The 24,722-nt window shown below is 44.0% G+C and overlaps 1 protein-coding gene across 1 annotated transcript in view; it reads left to right on the forward strand.

Annotated features, from left to right (window-relative positions):
* Positions 1 to 270: 270 nt before the first annotated feature.
* Positions 271 to 24,722, forward strand: part of EHF (ETS homologous factor) — a 63,646-nt gene continuing 39,194 nt past the window's right edge. The window contains exon 1 of the mRNA XM_073658129.1: positions 271 to 464. The gene's annotated coding sequence lies outside the window, so the exon portion shown is untranslated. The remainder of the gene's footprint in view (positions 465 to 24,722) is intronic.

The raw sequence follows: 24,722 nt of genomic DNA on the forward strand, positions 1-24,722 counted from the left end.
GCTCTAAAATAGTCGTGCGACATCAATTGAAGTTCTTCATCTCATATATAAAAGGATCTTTCATAAGAAAGTTAGTCAAAAGTTTAGCAGAAAGTTTTGCCCCCCCCCCCTCTCCTCTACCCACGCTGCCTCCCCCCCTTTTCTTGCACAGTTACTTTACCCCCAGACACCAGTTGAACCTGTTTTGTGTCACTTTCAGGTGCCAAGAGGTTGTGATAGTATTTTATTCTGCTGTGACCAAGCGATATATAAAAGGAAGTGACACTGGGAAAAACCCTGATTGGCTGATAGGTCCTCGCTGCAGTGTCTGGCACAAATATTTAACAATGCAAACTGTGTGTGTGTGTTAGTGTACGGTTGTGCGTGTGTGTGCTGCTATTTCAGTGCCGCTTATCTTCTGCCTGTGACAGGTGTGCAGTGCCTGGGCTATCTGTGGATGACACTCAGTACACACCTGCGGGCAGGTAAGTGCTCCCCTCTGCCACCCTACAAGCGTAACTAACCACCAATAGTACAGAGATGTAGCAGAGCTGTCCGTGTTATCGTGTCGGCAGGGTCATGATAATGTAGGTTTATCTGCAAACCGCAGATAGCGTATCGTGATATCGTGATGCCAAACGTAGCGCTGCTACGTATGTATATAGACAAACACAAAAGTAGCAGAGCTGAGTTTGTGAATCCACAGATTGTGATCATTCTGTGCCAAAGGAGAAAATCGATACAACTACATTCAACATTTTAATTTAATCGGTTGTTGGGTTCTTTGCAATCACTTTCTGGGTTAATAGGATATATAGTTTATTTGCAGTCCTATATAAAGCCAGAGGTAATGCACCATGATATTATAAAGAATTGTGACAAATGACAAACTCAGTACTGATCTATATTATTATTATTATTTATTTGTATAGCGCCATTTATTCCATGGCGCTTTACATGTGAATCTATTATCTATCTATTATCTATCTATTATCTATTTATCATTTATCTATTATCTATCTATCTATTATCTATCTATCTATCATCTATCTATTATCTATCTATTTATTAGCAATCTGTTATCTATCATCTATCTATTGTCTATCTATTTATTAGCAATCTGTTATCTATTATCTATCTATTATCTATCTATCATCTATCTATTATCTATCTATCTATTATCTATCTATCATCTATCTATTATCTATCTATTTATTAGCAATCTGTTATCTATTATCTATCTATCATCTATCTATCTATTATCTATCTATTATCTATCTATTATCTATCTATCATCTATCTATTATCTATCTATCATCTATCTATCATCTATCTATTATCTATCTATTTATTAGCAATCTGTTATCTATCATCTATCTATTGTCTAAATATCTATCTATTATCTATCATCTATCTATCTATTATCTATCATTTATCTATTATCTATATATCTATCATCTATCTACCATCTATTATCTATCTATCTATCATCTATATATTTATTATTTATCTATCATCTATCTATCTATTATCTATCATCTATCTATCATCTATCTATTTATTATCTATCTATTATCTATCTATCTATTATCTATCATTTATCTATCATCTATCTATTATCTTTCTATCATCTATCTATTATCTATCTATTATCTATCATCTATCTATCATCTATCTATCTATCTATCTATTATCTATCTATTATCTATCTATCTATTTATTATCTATCTATTATCTATCTATTTATCTATTATCTATCATCTATCTATCATCTATCTATCTATTATCTATCTATCATCTATCTATCATCTATCTATTATCTATTATCTATCTATCTATATATCAGTCTCTCTGTCTATCCGTCTTTTCAGCTCTATTTCAGTTCTGATACATCCTTCCTATCTAACAATTGCTATCATATTACAGATATAACAGTTTTAGGAAACCTGGAATAAATGCTGGGACTTGTGGTTCCACATCAGCTCCACCATCCTCATAGCCATGTATCTAATTGCCCCGGCCAAGGCAGAGTGGCTAGTTGGGCTCTTCCTCCTCATCTGGCGCAATACTAATACTTATTATTGAATTGACATTGTAACAAAACGCAGAACTGCGTCCAATTAGGGGGCACCAGAAGCACGCGCCCTGTGTGGAGGACCACCCGCCCTCAGCAAAATGAGTGAGTGAATGAACATGAAAAGTAAAAACTTCCCTAAACTTGTTGCCTTACATTTCCAGCACTCCTCACCCTGCCCAAAAAGTGTCATCTTGTCTTAAGCACTTTATACATTTAATGTACAGTTCCTGCAAATCCCAACACCTAACCCCCTCCAGAAACTGTAAAATGCCAGCCAATGCGAAAAACATGCACTAATTGCCACCGAGATGATATAGTAATATGGTGCAAAAAGCCTGTGGCCCTTTATATTAGCCATTTTTAAAAAATTTCACGTAATTGAGAAAAACAACAAAAAATGAAGAAAAAAAAAAGAACATTCCATATTATGATTTTATATTATCTTCATAATTGGTGATAATAGGAGTATTATATAATAATAATAATAATAATAGTTATAACAATAATATTAATACTACTACTAATAATAATAATTGTTTCATAGTATTATTATATATTTGTTATAAAAAATTTCATTATTATATATTATTAGATATTTAGTATAATAATTTATTATTATTAATTATTAGCATAGAAATTTTCATATTGTTATAATGTATCATCTTCAATTATTATTATTGTTATTATTATTATGTTATTATATTTATATTAAATGCATTTTATTATTTTTACTTTATTATTTTATACTTTTTAATTCTTATTTTAATATAAGATGTAAAAACAACAACAACATAGAGAGTTAGCAGAACTTCTACTTTTTTTCAAGTGCAAAAAAACTAGGAAGCAACTGTATACATCTTTCTAGACAGATCCATGAGCGTAATAGTTGACATTAACATGATAAATTCATTTTTTTTGCCTTTTCCAAACATATATCATAAGCTTGGATCCATGTTCATTAAAATGTTCAATGCACAATTTAACCCTTTAAGGATGTAACTGTTTGGCATTGTATTTTAGTATTATTGCTATGATTAAAAGCCCTTTAATGGCTTGAAACGCGTCAGTGATGAGTCCCTCCATGATGTCCACATCAAGTATGAAGTTTTCAAAGTTTTCAAAGTTTTTCGGATGCTGGATACTTTTTACTCTTGCTCTACACTTGGCGACTGGTCAATTAAATGTTTTTTTTTAATTATATTTTGGTACAGAGAAGTCAGTGAATTTGCTTTTGGAATAGTTATTTATTATGTACTAAAGGGAAAACCATCCACTAGTGAGAATTTTTTTAGAGTAAATTCCATGGCGCTTTATTCTTTTGTCTTTTTCTTTCCTTTTTTTTTTTTGGAGCTAATGGTTTATTGTGGGATTTATAAATTGCTCTTAATGTTTTGTAATTAAGAGCAAATTATAAATTAAAAAAATAAATAAATAAATAAAAAGAAATTAGCTTATAATATTTTTTTATTTTATTACAGGAAAATGCTGAACATTACATTTCCAAAATGTTTTTTGTCTTTTACATCATTTTCAAGACGCCCAAAAACTTAATTGTAAACTTATTGTTTAGGTTGTTCTAATATTGATATTTTTTTTACTTTTATTAATTGTTTTTTTAATCTGATTTTTTTAAATAGGTTAAAATTATCTTTTAATATAATAAATTGGAATAGCTATACTGTATGTTTCAATGAAATATAGTCTGTGTTTGTACGTAAAATGCAAAGAATGGCCAAAGCTTCAGTAGGTATTTGCTATAGGAATCCACACAGGACACCCTGGGGTCTTTTAAGATCGTTTTCTTAAAACTGCAAGCCCCCAGGGATTGTGTCATGGGAGGGAAAAAGGGAGCCTTCCTTCCTTTGTGATACCACTATCATCCAGGTGCAATATGCTCGGTGCACATTACTTCTCCATTGAAGTGAATGGTGCACTTTTTTTGGAAAAAGGGAGCAGCCAGGTTTTTTTCTAATCCTGGATAACTTCCTTAATTTTTAGTTACCATACAGAGACAGAAAAAAAATGGATCCTCCAATATTGTGCCTCATGTCCTTGGCTTGTGTAAGATAAATGGAACCGAGCTCCATTGACATTTCTTTCTCCACTTATGAGCCATTTCTTCCTCTCTCCCTTTCCCCTTGAAGTCATCATTTACAGTGAGAAATTGCTAGCTCATTGAGAGACCAGAATACAGCTGTCTATTGAAGTCTTTGTAAATGGGAGGAGGAAGAGAAGTGGGGAGCACTCATCCCAGTGAGAGAACAGATATTAAAAGGCAGATTGAGCTGCAGTTTCTAGAAAATGTATTTCACCTCAGAGCTGGATTCACAGCTACATTGCTAAGTACTGGTCTTATAATGTTCCCCAAGCTGCTGCTTTCTACTTTGTATTCACAGCTACATTGCTAAGTACTCATCTTATAATGTCCTCTATGCTGCTGCTTTCTACTCTGTATTCACAGCTACATTGCTAAGTACTCATCTTATAATGTCCTCTATGCTGCTGCTTTCTACTTTGTATTCACAGCTACATTGCTAAGTCCTTGTCTTATAATGTCCCCAATGCTTCAGCTTTCTACTCTGTATTCACAGCTACATTGCTAAGTACTCGTCTTATAATGTCCCCCATGCTGCTGCTTTCTACTCTGTACTCACAGCTACATTGCAAAGTACTGGTCTTATAATGTCCCCCATGCTGCTGCTTTCTACTCTGTACTCACAGCTACATTGCAAAGTACTGGTCTTATAATGTCCCCCATGCTGCTGCTTTCTACTCTGTATTCACAGCTACATTGCAAAGTACTGGTCTTATAATGTCCCCCATGCTGCTGCTTTCTACACAGCTACATTGCAAAGTACTGGTCTGAGTGGTCTCATAATGTCCCCCATGCGGCTTTCTACTCTTTATTTACAGCTACATTGCTAAGTACTCATCTTATAATGTCTCCCATGCTGCTGCTTTCTACTCTGTATTCACAGCTACATTGCAAAGTACTGGTCTTATCATGTCCCCCATGCTGCTGCTTTCTACACAGCTACATTGCAAAGTACTGGTCTGAGTGGTCTCATAATGTCCCCCATGCGGCTTTCTACTCTGTATTCACAGCTACATTGCTAAGTACTCGTCTTATAATGTCCCCCATGCTGCTGCTTTCTACTCTGTATTCACAGCTACATTGCTAAGTGCTGTTCTTATAATGTCCCCCATGCTGCTGCTTTCTACTTTGTATTTACAGCTACATTGCTAAGTCTTTGTCTTATAATGTCCCAAATGCTTCAGCTTTCTACTTTGTATTCACAGCTACATTGCTAAGTCCTGGTCTTATACTGTTCCCAATTCTGCTGCTTTCTGCTTTGTATTCACAGCTACATTGCTAAGTACTGGTCTTATAATGTCCTCCATGCTGCTGCTTTCTACTCTGTATTCACAGCTACATTGCTAAGTACTGGTCTTATAATGTCCCCCATGCTGCTGCTTTCTACTCTGTACTCACAGCTACATTGCAAAGTACTGGTCTTATAATGTCCCCCATGCTGCTGCTTTCTACTCTGTATTCACAGCTACATTGCAAAGTACTGGTCTTATAATGTCCCCCATGCTGCTGCTTTCTACACAGCTACATTGCAAAGTACTGGTCTGAGTGGTCTCATAATGTCCCCCATGCGGCTTTCTACTCTTTATTTACAGCTACATTGCTAAGTACTCGTCTTATAATGTCCCCCATGCTGCTGCTTTCTACTCTGTATTCATAGCTACATTGCAAAGTACTGGTCTTATCATGTCCCCCATGCTGCTGCTTTCTACACAGCTACATTGCAAAGTACTGGTCTGAGTGGTCTCATAATGTCCCCCATGCGGCTTTCTACTCTGTATTCACAGCTACATTGCTAAGTACTCGTCTTATAATGTCCCCCATGCTGCTGCTTTCTACTCTGTATTCACAGCTACATTGCTAAGTGCTGTTCTTATAATGTCCCCCATGCTGCTGCTTTCTACTTTGTATTTACAGCTACATTGCTAAGTCTTTGTCTTATAATGTCCCCAATGCTTCAGCTTTCTACTTTGTATTCACAGCTACATTGCTAAGTCCTGGTCTTATACTGTTCCCAATTCTGCTGCTTTCTGCTTTGTATTCATAGCTACAGTGCTAAGTACTGGTCTTATAATGTCCTCCATGCTGCTGCTTTCTATGAAGTGTTTTATCACACCACATAGCTTGGATTCACGGCTACACAGTTCAGTAATGCTGCGTAGTGTCTTAGATTCTGCTACTTTCTGCTAACTGCTTTCTCTCACCCCATAGCTTGATTCACAGCAACACAGCTCAGAACTGTTGTATAATGTCCTCCATGCTGCTGCTTTCTACAAAGGGATTTATATCACCCCATCGTTTGGTTGACAGCTACAAAGTTCAATACAGTTGCATAATGTCTTCCATGCTTCTGCTTTGTAGTGTTTTATCTCACCCAGCAACTGGATTCACAGCTACACTGCTCATACTGCTGTATAATGTCCTCCTTGCTGCTGCTGCTTCTTACCATGTGCTACAAAGACACAGGAAAGCAGGAACCCCCATGTCTGTGTGTGCTGTGTATGGGAGACATCACAGCTGCTGGTCTCTACCCACTTGTTCAGAGACAAGTGAAAATTAGAGATAGCAACCGCAGAGGGAAAAACTGGAGAAAAATGGTCTGAAATAGTGTTATTCCTCATGTACAAACAGGACAGCTTATTCTGATCAGTTGCCTGAAAGGACAGGTACGCTTTAACAGACTCCGATAAATGATAAGTAACTTGGACTCAGACAACAAAAAGCAAATATGTTCAGATTAGCAACCGAGTATAACAGCTATGTAAACAGTGATATTTGATTAAATAAAGCTACAGCCAGACTTAAAGGTGCTCTCAGATCAGACGGGTGCGCCATCACTTTTTAGTATTTATATCAACAAATATGAAGATTGAGGCTGCACATCCAGGGAAAAGCTTGAGAAAAGCGAAATGGAGCTGAAATGTCGCTTGGGTTAATAAAAGGTTAATTTCACTGGATGCGATGCCTCACTCTGCCATGTCTGTTGACTGTTGGATCAAGTCGTTAGAGGCGGCGGCTCTCCTTCTTTCTGACTTTCCTTTAATTACTTTTTAGTAACTTCACTGTGGTACACTAATGGAGTAAAGGGGGTTTATAAAGATTAGAAAAATATGGCTATTTACTTCTAGAAACAGCGCCTCACCTGTCCATAGGTTGTATCTGGTATTGCAGCTTAACCCCTCTGAAGTGAAAGGAGTTGAGCTGCAGTACCAGGGGAGGAGGTGAGCTGTGATATCAAATAATGTGAATGGTGGATCCTGTGTTATCTACCGTATATATAGGTGTTATCAGTCATTGTACAGGAGGAGGGGGAGGTGAGCTGTGACATCACTTATTGCGAATGGTGGATCCGGTGTCATCTACTGAATATAGAAGTGTTATCAGTCATTGTACAGAAGGAGGGGGTGAGCTGTGACATCACCTATTGTGAATGGTGGATCCTGTGTTAACTACTGTATATAGAGGTGTTATCAGTCATTGTACAGGAGGAGGAGGTGAGCTATGACATCACCTATTGTGAATGGTGGATCCTGTGTTATCTACTGTATATAGAGGTGTTATCAGTCATTGTACAGGAAGAGGTGAGCTGTGACGCCACCTATTGTGAATGATGGATCCTGTGTTAGCTGCTGTATATAGAGGTGTTATCAGTCATTGTACAGGAGGAGGAAGTGAGCTGCAACATCACCTATTGTGAATGGTGGATCCTGTGTTATCTACTGTATATAGAGGTGTTATCAGTCATTGTACAGGAGGAAGAGGTGAGCTGTGACATCACCTATTGTGAATGGTGGATCCTGTGTTATCTACTGTATATAGAGGTGTTATCAGTCATTGTACAGGAGAAGGTGAGCTGTGACATCACCTATTGTGAATGGTGGATTCTCTGTTATCTACTGTATATAGAGGTGTTATCAGTCATTGTACAGGAGGAGGAGGTGAGCTGTGACATCACCTATTGTGAATGGTGGATCCTGTGTTATCTACTGTATATAGAGGTGTTATCAGTCATTGTACAGGAGAAGGTGAGCTGTGATATCACCTATTGTGAATGGTGGATCCTGTGTTATCTGCTGTATATAGAGGTGTTATCAGTCATTGTACAGGAGGAGGAGGTGAGCTGTGACATCACCTATTGTGAATGGTGGATTCTCTGTTATCTACTGTATATAGAGGTGTTATCAGTCATTGTACAGGAGGAGGAGGTGAGCTGTGACATCACCTATTGTGAATGGTGGATCCTGTGTTATCTACTGTATATAGAGGTGTTATCAGTCATTGTACAGGAGAAGGTGAGCTGTGACATCACCTATTGTGAATGGTGGATTCTCTGTTATCTACTGTATATAGAGGTGTTATCAGTCATTGTACAGGAGGAGGAGGTGAGCTGTGACATCACCTATTGTGAATGGTGGATCCTGTGTTATCTACTGTATATAGAGGTGTTATCAGTCATTGTACAGGAGAAGGTGAGCTGTGATATCACCTATTGTGAATGGTGGATCCTGTGTTATCTACTGTATATAGAGGTGTTATCAGTCATTGTACAGGAGAAGGTGAGCTGTGACATCTCCTATTGTGAATGGTGGATCCTGTGTTATCTACTGTATATAGAGGTGTTATCAGTCATTATACAGGAGAAGGTGATGACTTGTGACATCATCCGCGGTGAATGGTGGATCTAGTTTGATCAGATATAAATATAGGTATTATAAGTCACTGTACAGGAGGAGGAGGAGGTGAGCTGTGACATTACCTACTGTGTATGGTGTATTCTATGTTATCTACTGTATATGGAGACAGTGGTAAATACAGACATTAAAGGGCCCCTGTGCATGATCAGTATATGGGCCCTTTGCAGTACAATAGTTCTGTCTATCACAGAAGCTGCTGACTGCTTTTCAGGTTATATTGGGCTCTTTACTTCTTGGGCTGCACCAATGATTTGTCCGCCCCGTATGTTATCAGTCATTATAATACTGACCTGAAGATAATGAGATCACTGCTGAGAAGTGATCACCATAGAATGGAAAGTATCAGCCTGCTATGAGGCTCAGAGTGAAAACTGTAAGATTTCAGGATTTTTGTTTATTATAGAGAAAAAAAAATCACCAACAATTCTTTCAAATATGTTAAATATAAAACTTGATTGGAACAATAGTTGTTTTTTTCTGATGACAAATCTTTCTTCGATATGGGGAACCTAGATGATGCGTGGGCGTTCAGGATACTACATGTCTTTCATTGTCGTCTCTGGACATTACATGAGCTGGTCCGCACACACTGAACTTTGTTTGTGCTGGCAACAGTCTTGGTTCTTTATCCTTCCTCTTGAGCCTAGTCCTTATCCTTTGGCAGGAACCTCAGACCTCAAACCTCTAATACCCTTGGACCAGATATCACTGACACATTTCTAGGGAAATGGATGTATATACTTACGGGACATAAGATCAGCCACTTTTGGATCACGTTACATTTACTCCTCAGTCAACATTTGTATCATTGAGTCTAGACTACAGTCCGCTCCTACCAGGAATGAACACTAATGTAAGGAGCCACGTGAGCGGATCAGCACCTTGGCTTCTGTGTGTATGGACCCCAATGGTGCTGGATGGAAACTAATGCCTTATAATTGGGGTCTGTTAAGTTTATGTCAAGGTTTCAGCTGTGGTATTATTTCCATTACAATTGATAGAATCCCTAGCAAAACTACCGAATTTTTCGGACCATAAGACGCACCTAGGTCTTAGAGGAGGAAAATAGAAAAAAAATTGAAACAAAAAATGTGGTCATGATGCCCTGTTATGGGGGAGGGGGTCTGCTGCTGACACTGTTATAGGGGTAATGTCCCCAATTCTGTACTAATATCCCCCATCTTAGTATATATGGCCCCCTCCCTGTTATACGTGGCCCCCATCCCCATCCTGGTATATATGGCCCCCCATTCCTATTATACATGGCCCCTCATTTTGGTATACATGGTCCCACATTTCAGTATGCATGGCACCTCTATCCCCATCTTGGTATGCATGGCCCCCTCATCTGGAATACTGTGTACAGTTTTGGGCACCAAATTTTAAAAAAGACATAGACAAACTGGAGCAAGTTCAGAGAAGAGCGACCAGAATGGTGACTGGTCTGCAAACCATGTCCTATGAGGAACGGTTGCAGGATTTGGGAATGTTTAGCTTGCAAAAAAGAAGACTGAGAGGAGACTTAATAGCTGTCTACAAATATGTCAAGGGCTGTCACATTGTAGAAGGATCATCTTTATTCTCATTTGCACAAGGAAAGACTAGAAGCAATGGGATGAAACTAAATGGGAGGAGACACAGATTAGATATTAGAAAAAACTTTTTGACAGTTAGGGTGATTAATGAGTGGAACAGGCTGCCACGAGAGGTGGTGAGTTCCCCTTCAATGGACGTCTTCAAACAGAGGCTGGACAGACATCTGTCTGAGATGATTTAGTGAATCCTGCTTTGAGCAGGGGGTTGGACCAGATGACCCAGGAGGTCCCTTCCAACTCTACCATTCTATGATTCTATGATTCTATGATTCTATGATCCCCATCCTGGTAGGCATGGCCCCCTCATCCCCATCCTGGTATGCATGGCACCCCCATCCTGGAATGCATGGCACCCCCATCCCCATCCTGGTATGCATGGCATCCCCATCCTGGTATGCATGGCACCCCCATCCCCATCCTGGTATGCATGGCACCCCCATCCTGGTATACATGGCACCCCCATACTGGTATGCATGGCCCCCTCATCCCCATCCTGGTATGCATGGCCTCCTCATCCCCATCCTGGTATGCATAGCACCCCCATCCCCATCCTGGTAAGCATGGCACCCCCATCCTGGTATACATGGCACCCCCATCCTGGTATGCATGGTAACCCCATCCCCATCCTGGCATGCATGGCACCCCCATCCTTGTATACATGGCACCCTCATCTTGGTATGCATGGCACCCCCATCCCCATTCTGGTATGCATGGCACCTCCATCCCCATCATGCTGCATATCTAAAAAATAAAGAATTCTACTCATCTTCCCTCTGCTCCAGCGCTGCGTTCTGTTCTGATGCCAGCTGCCGATCTCAGCGCATGAGCAGCACATGACATCACTGCCATGCGCCCTCACACGCTGAGATCAGCTGCTGGAATATCCACTGTTCTCCACGCCCGAACTATGGGCGTGTGGCGCAGTGAATATTCATTCTCCTTATTAGCACGCACAGTGATAGCCGTAGCCACCAGCTCCTGCAGCTGCTCGATGATCACGTGTGCCCGCTATTAAAAAGAATGAATATTCACTGATCTTCACTCCCATGGGCGTAGGGAACAGTGAATATTCATTTTCTTTAACAGCGGGCACAGTGTTAGCTGCAGCAGGCGGGTACAGCCTCCTGTGCTCTCTCCTCCGCCGCTGCCATTCCCCCCACCACCATCCGCAGCAGGACCGTACATCTGGACTATAAGACACCCCCCCACACACTTTCCTCCAAAATTTTGGAGGAAAAAAGTGTGTCTTATAGTCCAAAAAATACGGTAACTGTCTCCTGCATTATAGGAGCTCATCCAAGCTAGTGACTATTTTCTATACAAACCAGCAGAATAGTGAGTGAGTGCAGCTCCTGAGTATAATACAGGAGGTAACTCAGGATCAGTAATGTAATGTATGTACACAGTGACTCCACCAGCAGAATAGTGAGTGCAGCTCTGGGGTATAATACAGGATGTAACTCAGGATCAGTACAGGATCAGTAATGTAATGTATGTACACAGTGACTGCACCAGCAGAATAGTGAATGCAGCTCTGGAGTATAATTCAGGAGGTAACTCAGGATCAGTAAAGGATAAGTAATGTAATGTATGTGCACAGTGACTGCACCAGCAGAATAGTGAGTGCAGCTCTGGAGTATAATACAGGATGTAACTCAGGATCAGTAATGTAATGTATGTACACAGTGACTCCACCAGCAGAATAGTGAGTGCAGCTCTGGGGTATAATACAGGATGTAACTCAGGATCAGTGCAGGATCAGTAATGTAATGTATGTACACAGTGACTCCACCAGCAGAATAGTGAATGCAGCGCTGGAGTATAATTCAGGAGGTAACTCAGGATCAGTAAAGGATAAGTAATGTAATGTATGTGCACAGTGACTGCACCAGCTGAATAGTGAGTGCAGCTCTGGGGTATAATACAGGATGTAACTCAGGATCAGTAATGTAATGTATGTACACAGTGACTCCACCAGCAGAATAGTGAGTGCAGCTCTGGAGTATAATACAGGATGTAACTCAGGATCAGTACAGGTTCAGTAATGTAATGTATGTACACAGTGACTGCACCAGCAGAATAGTGAGTGCAGCTCTGGTTTATAATACAGGATGTAACTCAGGATCAGTACAGGATAAGTAATGTAATGTATGTACACAGTGACTGCACCAGCAGAATAGTGAGTGCAGCTCTGGAGTATAATACAGGATGTAACTCAGGATCAGTACAGGATCAGTAATGTAATGTATGTACACAGTGACTCCACCAGCAGAATAGTGAGCGCAGCTCTGGAGTATAATACAGGATGTAACTCAGGATCTGTACAGGATATGTAATATAATTTATGTACACAGTGAATGCACCAGCAGAATAGTGAGTGCAGCTCTGGAGTATAATACAGAAGGTAACTTAGGATCGGTAATGTATGTACAGAGTGACTGTACCAGCAGAATAGTGAGTGCAGCTCTGGAGTAGAATACAGGATGTAACTCAGGATCAGTAATATAATGTATGTACACAGTGACTGCACCAGCAGAATAGTGAGTGCAGCTCTGGAGTAGAATACAGGATGTAACTCAGGATCAGTAATGTAATGTATGTACACAGTGACTGCACCAGCAGAATAGTGAGTGCAGCTCTGCAGTATAATACAGGATGTAACTCAGGATCAGTAATGTAATGTATGTACACAGTGACTGCACCAGCAGAATAGTGAGTGTAGCTCTGGAGTAGAATACAGGATGTAACTCAGGATCAGTAATGTAATGTATGTACACAGTGACTGCACCAGCAGAATAGTGAGTGCAGCTCTGCAGTATAATACAGGATGTAACTCAGGATCAGTAATGTAATGTATGTACACAGTGACTCCACCAGCAGCATACTGGGTGCAGCTCTGATCAGCTGCTAGTCAGTGTGGTGATTACGGGTCTGGTGGCTGCAGATCCTGCTGTGAGCTCCTGATCTCTGAGAACCAACACCTCTCCACCTGGGGACCTGCTCTCTCTCTTTCCCGGAGGGAGAGCTGGTTTCTGGGATGAGTGAAGGAGACAAGTCCCAGGCTTTTGCTTCCCGAACCATCCCGGCGGGGGGCAGAAGAAACCAGCAACCGGCCTGCACATCAGAGGATTCGGGGGTGAGACGCTGCACCAGGAGTCGCAGCAATGTGGCTCCTACTCCTCCCGGGATTGTGGAGACCCCTAGAAGCCGCAAGGCTTCCAGCATGGAGGTAAAGCCTGACAGCGGCATGCAAGATGGTGCTCCTTCCGGAGGAAAGCGGAGTGCTCACGGAGGTGAGGCCGACCTCCCTGAGGGGGGTTGGGTGCTGCAGGGACCCCGGGAGTCTGTGTCCACCTATGCCTCCCGGGTCATGATCCGCCTCCGTGAGTATGAAGATGCCAGTAAGCTCATCAGGAGGCTCCGGGAGGAGCTGCGCTGCACAAGCGCCAAAGCTGCGGGGGCCTCCAAACAGAGCAAGGCTAAACTCCAGGCCGAGGTAAAGCGACTCACCAGCGAGATTCACCTGCTGGAACTGAGGAAAGCTGACATCAGGGAGCAGAGTGGTCATTTCAAAGAAAAACTAATAAATGAAGACCGCTTTAGAGAAATGGCTGATACCAGAGAGCAAAGGCAGATGGGGCTGCAGCCTGAGAGCCAGGTGGATGATGAGAGTGATGATGACCAGCAGGAAGCCCCACCTGGCAGCCTGCAAAGTCACCCGCAGGCCACGTGCAGCGAGCTCCCTGCAGGACAGGCGACAGTGACATCCGGTCGCAGTTCTGCCGGCTCTGGGGAGGACAGTGACAGCAGCGGCCAGGGAGGGGCGCTAATGGCGGAGATTAAGCTCCTGGAGTCCCCAGTGTGCCTCCAAAACTTCCATCTTGGTGACGATCTACCAGAAGAGGCACCTGGGAGCCACAAAAAGGCAAAGAAGACCAAGCCAAAGCTGCAGGAGGCGGTAAGATACGTATATGCCCCCCTCCCTGTACCCCCTGAGTCGGCGGCAGGCTCAGCTCGCTGTATAAGCCCCATTGCCCAGCCCAGCCCGGGTTCTGCTGTGTATCCGGTGCAAAGGCGCGGGGAGATTACAGAGCGCGGTAGTGAGGCGCAGAGCTCCGTCTCTGCTTGTAGTAGTGGGGACGTAGCAGGAGGTGCATCAGCCGAGAGGCTGGACAGTGAGGGCGGCCCGGCGGCGGGCGTTCCATCAGGCCACGATGCTGTGGTGCGCTCCTCAGTGGGAGGGGGGAGCAGCCCGGTGTCGGGGGCAGCTCCGGTAGCCTCGGCGCCTCTGAATGCTGTTGCCGCTGATCACTTATTTGAGAAGCGACGGCAGTGTGAGGGGGCTGTCGGGGCTGAGCGTTCCGGTCCTCCCACGAAAGTGCTATTTTGTGTTGGCGTCGCTGGTCCGGAAGATCCTGATGCTAAAGATCAGCGGCGCCTAACAGCATCTAAAGATCAGCGGCACATTATTCCGAATGCCAAACAGCGGAAATTACCGACCAATGATGTGGAGGGCACACATAAGACCAGGGCTGAGATCGCCTCCAGTTCTATGGAGGTGACTGAGCCCCTTGTGCCTGATGCAGAGGTCAAAATGTCATCCGCCATTGTTACTGGTCCAGCAGGAATGAATGTGATGGTGGGGGTGAATGAGGCTAATTCATTGTCTAGTGGTGTGGTTGCTGGTTTGGTGGAGGGTGAGATGGAGGTGGGTAATGGTGTTGCTGTTCGGGCTGATGTGGTCACTGGTCCGGTTGCCCCCCCGGGGGTGGCAACACCTGTCCAGAGTTATGCCAGTGTCACCTCCGGGGCAAATAGGGCATCCTCCTTGTCTCCGGGCTTTGGGGACGGCATGTTGCAACGGCGCCTTCTGGAGGCTCTAAAGAAGGGGGAGAGATCACTAATGGTAGAGGGTCGAGAGGCTGATCTATCCTTCTGGATAGAGAGGCATGGCCTCGGGGCCTTCCGAGAGCAAAAAGGGGGGGATACAGTGTGGTCCCTCCCAACAGCCGGGCCAGGCAGTGTGCGTAGGAATGTGGTCCGTCTTCGGTGGAGGGGCAGTGATGCATGTCCTCCAAGGTCTAAAGTTGTGGAGCTCCTGCTGAGGATGGGCTTCAAGGCGATTGACATCTACGCCTTGATACATCCCTATTCCACGCCTGAGTTTGATATCAGCTTTGTTCGGCCGGAGGGGCTTGAGCTCTTCTGGGCGAGTTATGAGCTGGCAAAAAATTAGCCCGGCAGGCGAGACTTTGCCGTTCAGGCAGTGTCTCGCCAAAACCAGATCAAGAAAGTGACCGTGATGACTCGTAACGAGTCGCTTTCTTGCTATGACATCATGACGTGGCTTGGTCGGTATGGAGAGGTGGTGGAGATGCCAAAGAAAAACCGCGACGAGTTTGGTATCTGGTCAGGGGCCTGGACGTTTATGGTAAAACTTAAGCGTTCAGGTGGTACGGTTGCCCACATTCTATCGTCTGCCTTCCTGGGTAGGGATCGTATCCTGGTCTTCTACCAGGGGCAACCGAAGCTCTGTCACAGGTGCGGCGACCCCACACACTTCAGTGCAAACTGCACCGTGCAGAAATGTGCGTTGTGTGGGGGTGTCGGCCATCTTGCCGCCTCTTGTGTGGAGATTAGGTGCCACCTGTGTGGTGAGTTAGGCCACCCATTCAGCCGTTGTCCTCGCTCCTTCGCTAATGCAGTCGAGACCCCGGTGGAAGTAAGCCGTGAGGCCGATTCTGCTGGGGAGGGGACTAGCAGGGGTGGGGGAGCTGAGGGGCCAGGGAAGAAAAGCAATAAAAAGACGCCTGCCCAGCTGAGGCGTCTAGACAAGCGCAGACAGGAGAGGGAGCGGGGCGAGCCCCAGACTACCGGGGCAGCCCCTGTCCTGGATGCCAGTCTTGCTGCTGAGGCCCCGAGGGATGATGAGTTGGATGAGGAGGTCAGGAGGATCCACAGGGAGGAAACCGCCTCTGCCTCAGAATCCTCCCATTATGAAAGTATGGATGAGGATAATAAGCGGTGGCTAGAGAACAAGCGTAAGCTCGGCACCAAAAAGAAGAAAAAGAAGGGAGATAAAACATCTTCTCCCGCTCTGACCAAGGTACCTAAGGAAGGTAAAACTGACTCCCCTCTGGTTGGTCTTTCTAACCGGTTCCAAGCCCTTGATAACATCTCTTCCTCTGAGGAAGAGGCCGAGGGTGAGGTTCCGGCTTCAGCGGAGCTTACAGGGGGCGCCGAGTCTCCTTCTCCTGGGGATGCAGGGTCCTTGGGGGGAGGGACTGGCCCAGAGTCCGGAGACGAGGACGAGAAAAGAAGGAAAAATGTGGGAATGGACACCTCTGTGTCATTAAAGAGGGGGAAGGATTCCTCCTCTGAGGCAGAGGGTAAGGGGAGTGGGAAGAAGAAAGCCATCTAACTCAATCACCAATGATGGCGGTACCCACTCCGTTGACGCTGGCTTCCATTAATGTCGCCAGCATTAAGTCAAATATGGCTAGATTTGCGGCCTTTGATTTTCTCAGCCAGGTTGAAGCTGACATTTTCTTTTTGCAAGAGACCAGGCTGCCAAATATGGCAGAGGTGTTTATAGCTAAGAGGGAGTGGAGACTCGGGCCCTCCTATTGGTCTCTTGCGGCCGAGCCGTATAGCGGAGTGGCGGTCCTTTTTACCGCACCAGTAGAATGCCGACGGGTTATTGAGTTAGAAATGGGGAGGTGCCTGATATTAGATGTCCTCATGAAGGGACAGGAGCTTCGGCTCATTAACATTTATGGTCCCCAATCTAAGTGGGACCGGAAGTGTCTCTTTACGAGGATCAAGCCCTACCTTTTTACGAGTCGGCAGGTCGTCTTTGGAGGGGACTTCAACACTGTCACGAGGCCCCGGGATAGAGGAGGTTCCAGAGACAAGCTGACTTATGATAGCGTCGCCCTTAATAGTATAGCTAGTGAGGCTCGCCTGGTGGATGTCCACATCCGGCACACCCCAGGCCACGAGGGGTTCACCTATCATAGAGGTAACTGTAGGTCCAGGATAGACAGGTTTTATTTAAAGGAGGAAGCCGTCTCTTCAGCAGTATCTGTTGTTGAGGTGGAGTTCTCCAATCACTGTATGATTTTGTTTTCCCTGAATGTTACAGAGACCCCCCGGATGTGAAGAGGCTTTTGGAGGCTCAATTCGTCTCTCTTGGAAGAAGCGGAGATAAGACAGTCCTTTGAGGATTTTCTTCAGAGCCAGGTACCCTTACTGGATCTTTGTAGCAGTAAGTCAGAGTGGTGGGAGATGTTCAAGAAAAGGGTGGCGAGATTCTTCCGCCAGCTCTCGAGCCTCAGGAGCCTGGACACGTATCGCCTGTATCAGGGCCTGAGGAGGAAACTCGAGCTCTTGTCTCAACTGGAGGTAGCCGCGAGGAGATCTCCAGAGTGAAATCTTTGCTAATGAGGTGTCAGTATGATAGACACGCATCTTTGGTTTTTGAGAGGGATTACGGGAAGTACCGCTCGCCCGACCCTTACAGAAACTGCAAGATGTCAGTGAATAGTAAAGTTGTTACAGGACTGGTTGACACTGCGGGGTCCCTGAAAAGATCCAGATCGGGGATCCTGGAGGTCGTCAGATCCTTCTACTCGCACCTCTTGGGGAAGAGGGATCTGGATTGGGATGAGATGTCGGCTTTTCTGGCTGAAGCCGTCCCCGAACCAGGGGTAGACCCCTCTCTTGGCGTTTTGACAGAGATGATCAGGGAAGAGGAAGTTAAGTTGGCGATTGAAGGGCTTGCCCTGAAGAAATCTCCCGGTCCGGATGGCTTAACATCTGAATTCTATAAGACCTTTAAGAACGCTTTGGTTCCCCTCTTGACTGAGGTATTCAATGAGTGTCTTTCCTCGGGCACTCTGCCAAAGTCAATGAGGAGGTCTGCCCTGATCATCTTGTCAAAGGGTAAGGACCCATCTTGCATTGAGAATTGGCGTCCCATAGCGCTTCTCAATGCAGACAGGAAGGTTTTGGCAAAGGTGCTGTTTAATCGGCTGGTGAAATTTGCACCCCAGCTCCTTTCGGGGGCCCAGCATTGCTCTGTTCCGGGCCGCAGTACAATTAGTGCTGTACTCTGTGTCCGAGAGGCGGTGGAGCAGGGTAGGGCTGGCCACTGGAAGGGGTACATGCTGTCATTGGACCAGGCAAAAGCGTTTGATCGGGTTAATCATGAGTACCTCTGGTCTGTCCTTCTGAGGTATGGCCTGCCGGGGGGGTTCGTTGATTGGCTTAAGACCTTGTACGCTGGGGCAGAGAGTTTCCCGCTTGTGAACGGTTGGATTGGCAGCTCTTTTGAGGTTGGGTGTGGGGTTCGCCAGGGTTGTCCCTTGAGCCTGCTACTGTACGCGTTTTCGATTGACCCACTTCTTAGGAGGGTGGAGCGTGGACCGTTAGCTGGGATCGGGATGGACCGGGCAGCACCGGAAGCCACTCTGAGAGTGGTGGCGTATGCCGATGACGTCACCGTTTTTGTTTCCTCTGATGGGGAGGCAGAATGGCTGATGTCAGAGGTAAATCGCTACTCGGAGGCATCCGGGTCTAAGATCAACCGGGATAAGTGTGAGAGTCTCTGGCTGGGAGGAGGAGATCCTGGTTTTGATCTCCCGGACACCCTTCCAGAACCCAAAGTCTCTGCAAAAGTTCTTGGCATCGAATTTGGCCAGGGGGATTACCCCAAACAAAATTGGGACAGCAGGCTAGAGATCGCCACTCAGAAGGTGAACCAATGAAAGGGTTGGTCTTTGACCCTAAGGGAAAGGGTAAACCTGATCAAAACTTACCTGCTCCCTTTGCTGATCTATCTGGGCAGTGTGTGCATCTTGCCAGAGCCTCTCTGGACTCGGGTCTACAGTTTGTTCTTTCAACTGTTATGGGGGAATAGACTGAACCTGGTCAAGAGGGAGGTTACTTACCGTACGAGGAGACTAGGAGGGTTGGGTATGGTCAACCCTGTGGTATTCCTTGTGAATACCTTCATTAAGATCAATATTGCAAACCTCTGGAAAGAGAGGGCTCCTCCGTGGGTATTCTCCTGTAAGGGATGGTTTCAGCCTTTCTTCCAGGAATGGGAGACAGGAGGGCAAGTGAAGGATCTCCGCACACCGCATGGACATCTCCCGGCTTACGCTACCGTGGTTCTGAAGGTAATTCGCCGGTGGGGTCTGGGAATGTGGGAGGTCAGGACTCTGCCAAGGAAGCTCCTTGACAAAAGGGTTCTGTTGACCCATTTTCAGAGGCCTCTGGCGCTTAGGGATTGCCCAAGTCGGGATCTTGGGGTGGGTCTGCATCTTTTGAATTCTATCAGGATCCCCTCGAAGGTTTGGGACTTGGCTTGGCGCTGCTTCCATGGGAAACTGTGTGTGAGGGACAATCTGAAGTGTAGGAGCTCTGAGGACAGGAACTGTCCTCGGGAGCATTGTGGTACCATGCTTGAAAGCATGGACCACTTCCTGCTTTGTTGTCCCTTTAACACAGAGGTGTACAACAGGGTGGGCGCCTCCATTGGCTGGCCCCGGCTGGCCGGTCTCTCTTATGCGGAATGGGCCTATGGAGCATTCGGGGACCTGGGTGGTCGGGACCGCTGCACCTTATTTCTAGTTAGCGCAGTGGTTAGGTATCACACGTGGAACGCACGGTGCTTAGTATCGACGCAGCGGAAAATCCTCCCAGTGGACGATGTGTTTAGGACCATACTCGGTGACCTGGTGAAGGTGCGTTCTCTGGAGTATGAGAGACTGGGTACACGGAGGGCCACTCTCCTCTGGAGGGGCTTTTCTTTTAGTGTGCCCTAGTCTGGTCGTCTCCTCTCCTGGTGGTGGGCTGCTGCTGACACCATAGATTTTTGTTTTATTGATCAGTAGACAGTGATGTAGGGCTGCAGGCACCGAACTTGGGCTTTGTCAGTTGTGGTTATTGTATTGTTTGTTTCTCTATATATTGTATATATGGGTTTGGGTGTAGGTGTTAGGTTGGGTGGAGGGAAAAGGGGGGAGGTGGGTTCATCTTGTGGGACACTGGTTATTTGGGTGGAAAACTGGCACTGCCTGATCTGGCCTATGGACGTTGGACATGGACTGAGGCATGAGACGCAGGACCAGCTCTCAGGTCAGTGCCGGGGAGGGACTGGTGGGCTCGAGTGTGGGGGGTTTTGTTTTGTCTTGTATATATTTGTATAGTTAGCATTTATTTTATTTATTTAAAAAAAAAAAAAAAAAAGAATGTATATATTAGTATGTATATAATTTGTCGGTTATTGTTTATTATATTGTTATTTTTTGTTTGGTAACCGGACCAGATGTCATGGTGTGGTGTAGGTAATTATTATTGTGTATATATGTATAATATGTGTGTGAGGAGAGAGGGAGCGGCTGGACCAGTTCATTACATTGTTTATTTTCTGGTTATTAATTTTGTTATGTTTCTGTTATTATTATTGTTATGTTTTTCATTTTTATAATAAAAGATCTACAGGATGTAACTCAGGATCAGTAATGTAATGTATGTACACAGTGACTGCACCAGCAGAATAGTGAGTGCAGCTCTGCAGTATAATACAGGATGTAACTCAGGATCAGTAATGTAATGTAACTTTATATATAACTTCTTTCTACTATGGTTCTGTAGGATATACTGACCTAAATTTATGACCATATTTACCCTACATAACCCTATTATCGCCCTATATCATTTCAATATCACCCTTTATAATCTTAGTATGATTTTATTTAAATCTATTATCACCCTATATGACCCAATTTTCACCTTATATCACCCTATTATGACCCTATATAACCCCATTATTACCCTATATAACCTCATTATCACCCTATATAAGCTCATTATCACCCTAAATGACCTCATTATCACCCTATATGACCTCATTATCACCCCATATGACCTCATTATCACCCTATATGACCTCATTATCACCCTATATAACCTCATTATCACCCTATATTATCTCATTATCACCCTATATGACCTCATTATCACCCTATATTATCTCATTATCACCCTATATAACCTCATTATCACTCTATATAACCTCATTATCACTCTATATAACCTCATTATCACCCTATATAACTTCATTATCACCCTATACAATTTCATTATCACCCAATATAACCTCATTATCACCCTATATAACCTCATTATCACCCTATATAACCTCATTATAACCCTATGTGACCTCATTATCACCCTATATTACCCTATTATCTCCCTATGTAAACCTTCATACTTAGATTCATAAACAATTATTCATACAAGGATCAGCTGAATCAATGTCTTATGTTCCTTATGGGATTACCCGGGCAGCAGCCGTTGTGTGGGTTTTCCACTGGTTTTATGATGTATTTTATAGGTCATTAGAGTTTATAGAGTTTCGCCTCCATTGTGTACAGTAGCAGGACTCACAGACTATTCCCAAATCTCTGACCTCATCTTTAGGTGTGAATGTTCTTTTTAAAGAGTTGAGTATTTGCTCGGCGTTACTGATTAATCCTCAGGTTATGAAATTCACTATTAAGTAGAATGGTGAGAGTTGGATTAGGGTAGGAGGAGGCAGAGTGAACCCTATAACAATGGCCTGGATAAACAATGGCTGTGCAGGTGCCGCAAGACTTCAGTATTCAGCATGCGATGCAATGTATCCCAAAGTATGTGAATCGATCCTGTGCACAAAGTCGAAGGATTCGGCCCCTATGAGGTCAGTGTCAGTTTAGAGGGGGTCTGGACTGATGTTTAGATTTATTTAGGGGGTTTAAAGGGTTGTTTTGAAGTTCTTGTCTTCGGGAGCGCACTGCTCCCCAGCCTCACGGTTTCCTGATTGTAGATGGGTTGAGTAGCGGTGCGCTCGTGATGATTAACAGTTCGGGTTGGCGGTATGCCTGCGGCGCTGGTCCGAACTATACGTTCTGCAATGCTCCAAACAAGGAAAGATTTGCCTCTGCAGCATCGGAGGATAACGGGGGCATTGAGGCAGATTAACTGAGCAGAGAGGATTTTCAATACGAGGTAAATTTGCAAAGTTCCTTACTGTTACAAACACTTTGCAATCTTCTTAATTAAGAAGAGAATACAATTCCTTTAAGAACTATATAAGTTTAGGGGGCCTTTATTTATTTAGGGAGTCTGTTTATAGGGTATGTATATTATTTTTAGGGGGTCTGTATTTGTTTAGAGGGTCTGATCTAGAGTCTGCATATATTTAGTGAGTCTGTATTTATTCATGGTGTCTGTTTTATTTTAGGGGGTCTGCGCTCTGTATTTGATTGGGAGATCTAGTCCGGAGTCAGCATATTTTTAGGGTGTCTGATCTGGGGTCTGTATATATTTCGGTGTGCCTTTGCACTACTTGCTACTTAAAGGGAACCTGTCACTTGAAAAAACGCTATTAACCTGGAAATATGAGGTTAATCTGCAGGTCAATAGAGTTGTGAACCTGCCCGATACCGGCACTTAGAGCTCCGCTGCCGGGAGGAAATTAACTTTATTCCCATGGTAGCGTTCGGGTTGCAGTCAAGGGGATGGCGGGTTCAGTCACCACTCTGTTTATAGTGAGCAGCAGGTGTAACCGCGCCTTCGGCACTGACTGACAGCAGCTCAGCATTAGGGCTGGCTGTCAGTCAGTATCGGGAACGTGATTACATTTGCCGCTCTCTATACACTTAGCAGTGATTGAACACACCCCGGTGCCGCCCCATGACTGTAACCCAAATGCTACCTGTAGAATAAAGTTCATTTCCTCCTGGCAGCGGGGGTCTAAGTACCAGCATCAGGCAGGTTCAGAATGCTATTAACCTGCAGATTAACCCAATATCTGCAGGTTAATAGCGTTTTTTCACGTGTCAGGTTCCCTTTAAGAGGCCTATATTTGGGCAATACATAAAGTAAAAAAAAAATTTGCTTTGTCACATATATCACTTTCCAGAATTTCCCTAAAATCCAATCTCAGAATGTGTTAAGTAACCGAACTCATCATCTGATAAAGTTAAAAAAAAAGTTTTTTAATTAAAAAATTCCATACTTGTTACCCCTTAGACTTTTTTCTCTTTTATTGCTCTACCTGTATAAGTATTTAGTTTTTGCAGCTTTACATGAACTAAGGAGACCAGGATGACGGTGTGTGCCCCTCTGCAGATAAGAGAGTGCAGGAACACGTTGGTCATTGACCCCCATGCTGCTTTTTCGGGAGGGTGATTTCTAGAGAGTCAGACGCATCTCTTGCACCACGCGGAGGGGGATTCCTAGAGGAAGCAATGAGTTGTGATCTGTGCTATGTGGAAATAACTGTTGGGATCTGAGTGACGAGACCTTTGAGGGAAGACAGGGAATCTGAGACGGAGAATGGCGAAATTCTCTTGTTTCAGCCGCAGCCAGACAGGAAGTTGGGTAGCGGACGTCACTCTTTCGAATACTTTGGAAACCTAAGTTACCTTCAGAAAAGTTACCCAACTTTTTGTCTGAGAAGAAGAATCATAATAGGGTTTAACTATTGAAATTGTGTCCCTATTGTAATGTTTAAGACATTGAGTCTGAGTTTCAACCCATTGATTTCACCGGTCACCATGTAATACCTCATTTTCCCTGTGGAGGTGCTGTAGGGAAACTAAACAGTTATTCCTAGCAGGGGCACTTTGTGTGATAAGCCTAGTTCTGGAAGACCCTTCTAAAGCTGGTAGGGTAGAGCAAAAAAATTAGCAGGACCCTGATCCACCAGTAATATTTCCAAGAAGAATAATAGAGGTAACATGCATTTATTGAAGCTCACAAAGCTGAAAGTTCCTCTGTAAATCTACAGAGTGGCAAATTCCTGAAATAGTTCTTCAACCAAAGAAAGTTGATTACGAGTCTGTAAAACTTCTATTAAATTCTTCAGCTACTAAAATAAAGAGCTAAAACAAAAAAAGATTAAAAAAAAAAGAAATAAAAGCAAAAAGATAAAAAAAAGAAACAATGTTACGTTGTAGTAAAACATCTAAATATAGTATGCAAATGTGCTCCGCGACGTTTTTATAGCACCGTCTATTATATGACGTGGTAGTATACAGTACAGTTGGCTTCTCCGATACCTTTGGAACAGATTATAACAATAAAAGTTACTGTATATTACCACTGTTAGCATATTTCTAGGGTTTTGTTTGAACTTTATGGTGTTTTTACACTCACTTCCCGCTGCTGACGAAACCTAAATTCGTTGGGAATTTCCGATAAAAAACAGATGAATTGTCACCTTCAATTAT

The sequence above is a fragment of the Phyllobates terribilis genome, unplaced genomic scaffold, assembly GCF_046119375.1.
Source record: "Phyllobates terribilis strain yellow unplaced genomic scaffold, ASM4611937v1 Scaffold_13__5_contigs__length_258822181, whole genome shotgun sequence".
NCBI lineage: Eukaryota > Metazoa > Chordata > Amphibia > Anura > Dendrobatidae > Phyllobates > Phyllobates terribilis.